The sequence below is a fragment of the Heteronotia binoei genome, chromosome 21 (assembly GCF_032191835.1).
Source record: "Heteronotia binoei isolate CCM8104 ecotype False Entrance Well chromosome 21, APGP_CSIRO_Hbin_v1, whole genome shotgun sequence".
Taxonomy (NCBI): domain Eukaryota; kingdom Metazoa; phylum Chordata; class Lepidosauria; order Squamata; family Gekkonidae; genus Heteronotia; species Heteronotia binoei.
In genome coordinates this window covers 67,311,037-67,318,777 of record NC_083243.1, presented here as the reverse complement: position 1 = coordinate 67,318,777, position 7,741 = coordinate 67,311,037, and positions in this window count along the sequence as shown.

Sequence of the window (7,741 nt, the reverse complement as noted above, 5' to 3'; positions counted from 1 at the left end):
GAGGGGCCACTGACCTAATCCAGCATGGCTTTTCTTATGGTCTTATGATGCTGATGGGGGGGGGGCTCCCTCTGGGTATCCTACCCCCCCAGGGAAAGTGTATGTGCAATACATAGCCTCTCCTCTCCCGGTGTAGTGAATGCCGCGTGGTCACTGTCTGGCTATGCCTGGCAGATGGTCACTGCAATGGCCTCTCCTGCATTACTGCATCCGTAGCAACACCTTCTCGCTGGTCCCCCCCCCCCCCATTTTTCACAGAGTTTGCTCCGTCATGGTGCGACCGAATTGTCCGGTGGTATAACCAGATGGGCAGGCTGGGCCCACCAACCTTGCCAGCCTAAGAGAAGGAAAACTCTAACATCAAACCCGGGCAGATAGAGCTCGTTAATGTAACACCTATCACCTGGAGGACTCGTTGCCGGCGTCCCGGCTTACTGGGCCATGGCAGATGACCCCCAGGTGAAAGGGTGGAGCCAGTACCGCGCACACTGGGCTTCACCTAAAAAATTCCTCTGCGCAGGCCTGAAGGGCATATCCACATACACAACCCACAATGCATCAAGTCCTGCAGCGATGGGCAAGGGGCGAAACGGCAGGTGGGAGGTGCCACTGGAAGCCGCAGTCCCGATCCTGCATGTAGGCGGTTCAGGGTATTGGTCACCTGATGCTAACCCGGAGACGAAAGCATTTTTCGGCAGCACCCTGAATGACCAAGCAGCCTTATCTAGGGACAGCACTACTTGCTCCACACGGAGAGGGGCCTAGAAAAGGTGGCCTAAACAAAGCTCGTCTCCTCCACCCCAGTTGGCTAGCCGCGGTCAATGGGCATCCTTACTTGCGGTCAAAAAATAACAACAAAGAAAAGGCATGCACCTGCCTCACAAAGTGTGCAAAGACTAAAGCTTGCGTGTTGGAACATCAGAACCATGCTTGACACAGTAGACAGTGGTCGCCCTGAACGACGCTCTGCTCTAGTTGCCCACGAACTTCTCAGGTTGAATATCGACATAGCAGCTCTCAGTGAGGTCCGTTTCCCTGAGGAAGGTAGTCTTCAAGAACACGGTGCTGGCTATACCCTCTACTGGTCAGGTAAGTCAAAGGGTGAGAGCCGCCTTTCTGGCGTTGGCTTCATGGTCAGGAACTCCATTGCCTCCAAACTCGAAAACCTGCCAACAGGTCACTCAGATCGCATCATGTCTATGCGCCTCCCACTTCAAAACAAGCAGCATGCAACACTCTTCAGTGTGTATGCCCCAACCCTTCAAGCAGATCCTGCAGAAAAGAACAAGTTCTATGCTGATCTACACAACCTCATATGGAAGACCCCTACAGAGGACAAGGTGATCATCCTTGGCGACTTCAATGCCAGAGTAGGTAAAGACTCGGAAGCCTGGAAAGGAGTACTTGGCAAACACGGCATTGGCAACTGCAATGACAACGGGCGCCTCCTGCTAGAATTCTGCATGGAGCACCAGCTCACCATCACCAACACTATCTTCCAGCAGAAGAACAGTCTGAAGACAACCTGGATGCACCCACGGTCCAAGCACTGGCACCGTATCAACTACATTCTGGTGCGCCAGAGAGACCTTCGAGATGTCTTACACACCCGAGTAATGCCCAGTGCAGAATGTCATACGGATCATCCGTCTCCGTCTTCACTTTAAACCCACACCCAGGAGAGGAGGTATCCCTCGGAGGAAGTTTCAGGTTGGCAGTCTCCAGTCAGCCGAAGTTAAAGCTGCCTTCCAGGCAAAACTCCAGTCAAGAATTAAGGACCCCAGTTGCCCCACAGACCCTTCTCCAGAAGCACTCTGGGAACACCTAAAAACTACCGTCCTGCAGATCTCTGAAGAAGTCCTTGGGTTCTCCACAAGGAAGAACAAGGACTGGTTTGATGAGAACAATCAAGAGATCCAAGATTTACTGGCGAAAAAGAGATCTGCCTACCAAGCACATCTTGCTCAGCCCTCCTGTCCTGGGAAAAAAGCAACCTTTCGCGCTGTATGTAGCAACCTCCAGTGCAAGCTTCGAGACATTCAGAACGAGTGGTGGACCAAGCTTGCTGAGAGAACCCAGCTGTGTGCAGACACTGGTGATTTAAGAGGGTTCTACGAAGCCCTGAAGGCAGTATATGGTCCATCATATCAGACTCAGAGTCCCTTGCATAGTGCAGACGGCCAAGTGCTCCTCACAGACAAGGCATCCATATTGAACCGGTGGTCGGAGTATTTTCAGGTTCTCTTCAGTGCCAACCGCATAGTTCAAGATTCAGCAATTCACCTCACCCCACTTCAACCAGTGAAAACAGAGTTGGATGAGATCCCCACTCTAGAAGAGACTGTTAAAGCCATCAAGCAACTGAAAAGTGGCAAGGCAGCAGGAGTTGATGGAATTCCACCAGAGATCTGGAAGCATGGGGGCACAGTACTACATAGCTCACTTCACAAAGTACTTGTCACCTGCTGGGAACAAGGCAAATTACCACAGGACTTTCGCGATGCAATCATCATCACCCTATACAAGAACAAAGGGGAAAAGTCAGACTGCTCCAACTACCGGGGGATAACCCTGCTCTCCATCGCAGGCAAAATCCTTGCCAGAATACTCCTGAACAGACTGGTGCCTGCCATTGCAGAAAAACTCCTCCCAGAGAGCCAGTGCGGCTTCAGAGCTAACAGGAGCACCACCGACATGGTATTTGTTCTCAGGCAGCTCCAAGAGAAATGCAGGGAACAGAACAAGGCTCTGTATGTGACTTTTGTCGACCTTACCAAAGCTTTCGATACCGTTAGCAGGAAAGGCCTGTGGCAAATCTTGGAACGTTTAGGATGATGCTTCAAAGAGCCGCAGTAGATCTAGATGATGACGATGGTGTCTACATCTGCCCACTCCAAGACAATGGAAAAACTCATCCGAGAGCTACTGTTTGCTACTGTTTGCTGATGATGCTGCACTCGTCTCCCACTCGGTATCAGCTCTGCAGCATATGACGTCCTGCTTTGCAGAGGCTGCCAAGCTATTCGGCCTAGAAGTTAGTCTGAAGAAGACAGAAGTTCTCCACCAGCCTGCACCCCAGGAAGATTATCACCCTCCCTGCATCACTGTGGGTGAATCAGTTCTGAAGACTGTCCAGCAGTTCAGCTACCTGGGGTGCATCATCTCCTCAGATGCTAAGATTGACAAGGAGATTGACAACAGGCTGGCAAAGGCAAACCGTGCCTTTGGCCGACTGCACAAAAGAATGTGGAGCAACAAGCATCTGAAAAAAGGCACAAAGATCAATGTTTACAAAGCGGCTGTGATGACAACCCTCATCTATGGCTCCGAATCGTGGGTTTTATACCGTCATCACCTGCGACTCCTTGAGCGCTTTCATCAGCGCTGCCTTCGCACCATCCTCAACATCCACTGGAGTGCTTTGTGACCAACACTGAAGTTCTCAAGCGGGCGGAGGTTACCAGCATCGAGGCACTGCTGTTGAAGTCGCAGCTGCGCTGGGCAGGGCATATTTCTAGGATGGAAAACCACCGCCTTCCCAAGATTGCCCTGTATGGCGAACTCTCCACCGGCCATCGAAATAGAGGGGCACCAAAGAAGAGGTACAAGGACTCCTTGAAGAAATCCCTTGGCACCTGTCGCATCAACCATCACCAGTGGTCTGACCTAGCCTCAGATCGCAAAGCATGGAGGCACACCATCCACCAGGCTGTCTCTTCTTTTGAGAACGCACGCATAGCTGGTCTTGAGGACAAAAGGAGATTGAGGAAGAATCGCACTGCTACAGCACCAACCCTAAATCAGACTTTTCCCTGCAGCCACTGTGGCCGGACCTGCGTGTCCCGCATTGGTCTTGTCAGCCACCAGCGAGCCTGCAGCAGACGTGGACTATTGCACCCTTCTTAAATCTTCGTTCGCGAAGCCAAGCCGAAAGAGAGAGAGATGATGCTGATGAATTTTTTAGTGGAGAACTTTCAAGGTAATTCACTTTTGAAAAGCTTGCCCCATTTTTATTAGCTCAGACCACTTCATATTTGTTCCTGACTAAAAATGGGGCTTGCACATGCACCTTACTGCTTACCAGCCTTCTCTCCTGGTAACCCTCCCTTCAAAGAAAGAAAATTTTACCTCTGTAAGGGGGGGAGGATATTTGCTCTTGGGCAGAACTTGTTAACCATAGTCAGGTTAACCCTTCAGGGGTCTTGAAAAATAATTCCTAAACTTCTCCACCTAACTTCCCTGGACATAACTAGTAATCTGCATGTACAATTAGCCTTCAGGTGACCAAGCACCAAAACCCAGCTTTCTAGCCACATGCACAAAAGTTCATTGATGCTCTGTCACGCCCCTGCAGGCCCCGGCTGACCCCGCGGAGACTGCTGCTCGCTTAGTGACCTGGTTTGGGCCGGAGCCCGGCTAGGTGTCCCAGAGGTCTCAGAATGTGGGAGGACAGAGTCATGTTGCCTCACCCATTTATACTCATGTCCTCCCTGGCTGTGCTGGGGTTCCACTCTCTCTCTGTCTTGGCAGCCTGTTTCTCACAGTAGCCACTTCCTCCCTAACCTTTCAGCCTTGCGGCCTTTTATCCCTCCCCCGATCCCTTCCCTGCCACCCTGGTCCCACCCACGGGTAGCTCCACCCCCGCTTATAAGCAGGGATGCCGAGGGAAGGCTCCCTGGGGCGGGGTCTTCCTGTGGAAGGCGTGCGGACAGGGGTGTTGAGGTTGCTTCTGGGTGCGGCGGCACCAGCCGCTGTGGCTCGGGGCTCCTGCCTTTCCCTCCCTCTCAGCTGGGTGGTGTTCCTGCTCTCTCCCTCCCCCAGCCACAGCCATGGCTCGGCAACCTTGCCTGGGCCTGGGGGTGGGCCTGTCAGTTCTTGGCTCCAGTTGGCGTCTCAAAGAGGCGAACCACGTCGGGCGGCCAGAAGGTCAGTCGGGGTCTCAGGGGAGTGGGGGGGATCCCAGCGATGTCCCACCACAGCCAGGGGTGTGTGTGGGGGGGCCCCCGGCAGAGTCCCATCTCAGCCAGGACGGGACACTCTCGATGGGTTGGATCAGCCATTCAATGTTGTCCAGTTCTCTGCCTTATAGCCTTGTCCCCCATGGCTATTCTATATACATATCCCATGATCCTCAGCACATTTTTGGTGCACAAATGAGACCCCTCCTTTCTTCATCACTAGCAAAAAAGTTGGGTGGATCTGAGTGAAACTTTCTTTTAGTGTTATGTAACTTGCTAGCTACTCAATTAGGCATTTTTGATTAAGACATTCAACCTCTCGTCAGTAACATAAAGCAGAACAGAACTTTCTTGAGCAGACAGAAGAAGAAAACTGCAGAGTTATACTCCGCCCTTCTCTCTGAATCAGAGTGGTTCACAATCTCCTATATCTTCTCCCCCCACAACAGACACCTTGTGAGGTGGGTGGGGCTGAGAGGGCTCTCACAGCAGCTGCCTTTTCAAGGACAACGCCTGCTATAGCTATGGCTAACCCAAGGCCATTCCAGCAGCTGCAAGTGGAGAAGTGAGGAATCAAACCCAGTTCTCCCAGATAAGAGTCCGCACATTTAACCACTACACCAAACCACTACACCAGACTGATGTAACTTTATGCCTAGGCTCCCCTGCTTATCTCCCATAGAAGTCCTCCCAGCTGAGCATTCTTGAATTTCAGATCTTCCAAAACTGAACAGGCCTTCCAAACAAGTAAAATGCATAGGATTACACTGTATAATTCAGCATCAAAAAAACTAAGATCATGCATCCGGCCCCATCAATCCTTGGCAAATAGAAGGAGAAGAATCATAAAATCATAGAGTTGGAAGGTACCTCCAGGGTCATCTAGTCCAACCCCCTGCACAATGCAGGGAACTCACAAATACTTCCTCCAAAATTCACAGGATCTTCATTGCTGTCAGAGACATGGATCACATTTCTGGGATCCAACATCACCGCAGATGGTGACTGTAGCCATGAAATTAAAAGACGGGAGGACAGCTATGATGAACCTAGGCAGTATAATAAAAAGTAGAGACATCACCCTGTCAACCAAAGTCCATATAGTCAAAGCTATGGTATTCCCAGTAGTAATGTATGGCTGTGAGAGTTGGACCATAAGGAAGGCCAAGCACAGAAGAATAGATGCTTTCGTGCTGTAGTGCTGGAGAAGAATTTTGAGAGTCCCTTGGACTGCAAGAAGATCAAATCAGCCAGTCCTAACGGAAATCAATCCTGACTGTTCCCTGGAATGTCAGATGCTGAAGCTGAAGCTCAAATACTTTGGCCACCAAATGAGAATGGAGCACTCTCTGGAGAAGATCCTGATGCTGGGAAAGACAGAAGGCAAAAGGAGAAGGGGACAGCAAAAGAAGAGATGGCTGGACAGCATTACTGATGTAACTACCATGAATTTGAGCAGAATTCGGAGGATGGTGGAAGACAGGAGGGCCTGGCGTGACTTGGTCCATGGGCTTGCAGAGTTGGAATCAACTGTGTGACTGAACAACAAAAAGACTATATAATATATGACTGATTACCTGGAAAGGGGCCGTGCCATCTGTATACAGTAGACAAAATTGTTTCATGCTTTGTAACTGTGGATATTGGGACTGCTGGCATGGAATATGCAGCCTAAACCTATGCATATTAACTTGGAAGTTAATGGAGAGGAGATTTGAGTAAATGCTCCTAGGATTGCAGCCTTGGTCATTTTCCATTGGTTTTAGAAAATGGTTTCCTTGTGATTCAAGGCCTTTCTCTTGCCCTTTTCACTGCCCTTTTGCTGCATTTTCTTTTGGCACTGACCTTCAAAAGTGCACACTGGTGGGCCATATTTCAAAGCCCTAAGTGTCATAATAAAATGTTTTGCCCTGCTGACGTGCAGCTTATGCAAATGGTAACTGCATGACTTTTTAATCTCTTGGTTCAGAATTTATTTTAATGTACCTGTAGAACCAATTGATTTTCATTAAATCTGCCTTCCTTGTCTTACTCATCAGTAGGCTGCCCTTCCATTATGGAATAGCTCCAATCTGTTGTGTAAAGCCACGCATGCCTAGAATGTGACTATAAATAAATAGTGAAGGGTGCTGGCTCAGCAGTTTTGTAGAGAGGTGCTCATATGCATAAACCACCTGTGGCTTGGCTGTGTTTTTCTTCAGGTTCCTTTTCCAGTTGCACAGCAAATCAGATTCATTACCTTGTCATTAATCTAAGAACCCAAGCCACTGTGTCATTCTGACACCAAGGGCAATTAAGTCTTCATTGTCAGACTCAATCTTTGTACTCTTCTCATTCCCACTGCTAGGCTTACTGTAGCAAGCAATTCATATATACATTTACTAGCTGGTTGGCAAGAAAACCGTAAATGGCTCTTGTGAGTGAAAAAGAATCTAACAGGCAGTTATACTTTTCAGCTCATAGTGGTAACGTTTTTGTCTTCAAGAAGATGAATTTCTGTTTCTTTTTGAAATTGGTTATGTGCAATCAAAACTGTTTCTCCCCAAACAAATGCCCAGAGGATAAAGACAAAGTGTTCTGACAACTGGAGATTTGAATAAGCAGAAATTACAGAACCTGTTACTACATAGATGCACGACTAAGTAAGCACAATTCTAATTTCTAATAACTAAGGGCTACTTCACACATGGACATGCATTGCTTGATTTCTTTATAACTGATTCATCAATATTTGATAGCACACAATTCTGTGAATTGATTCTACTAGGAATACTGGACTGGAT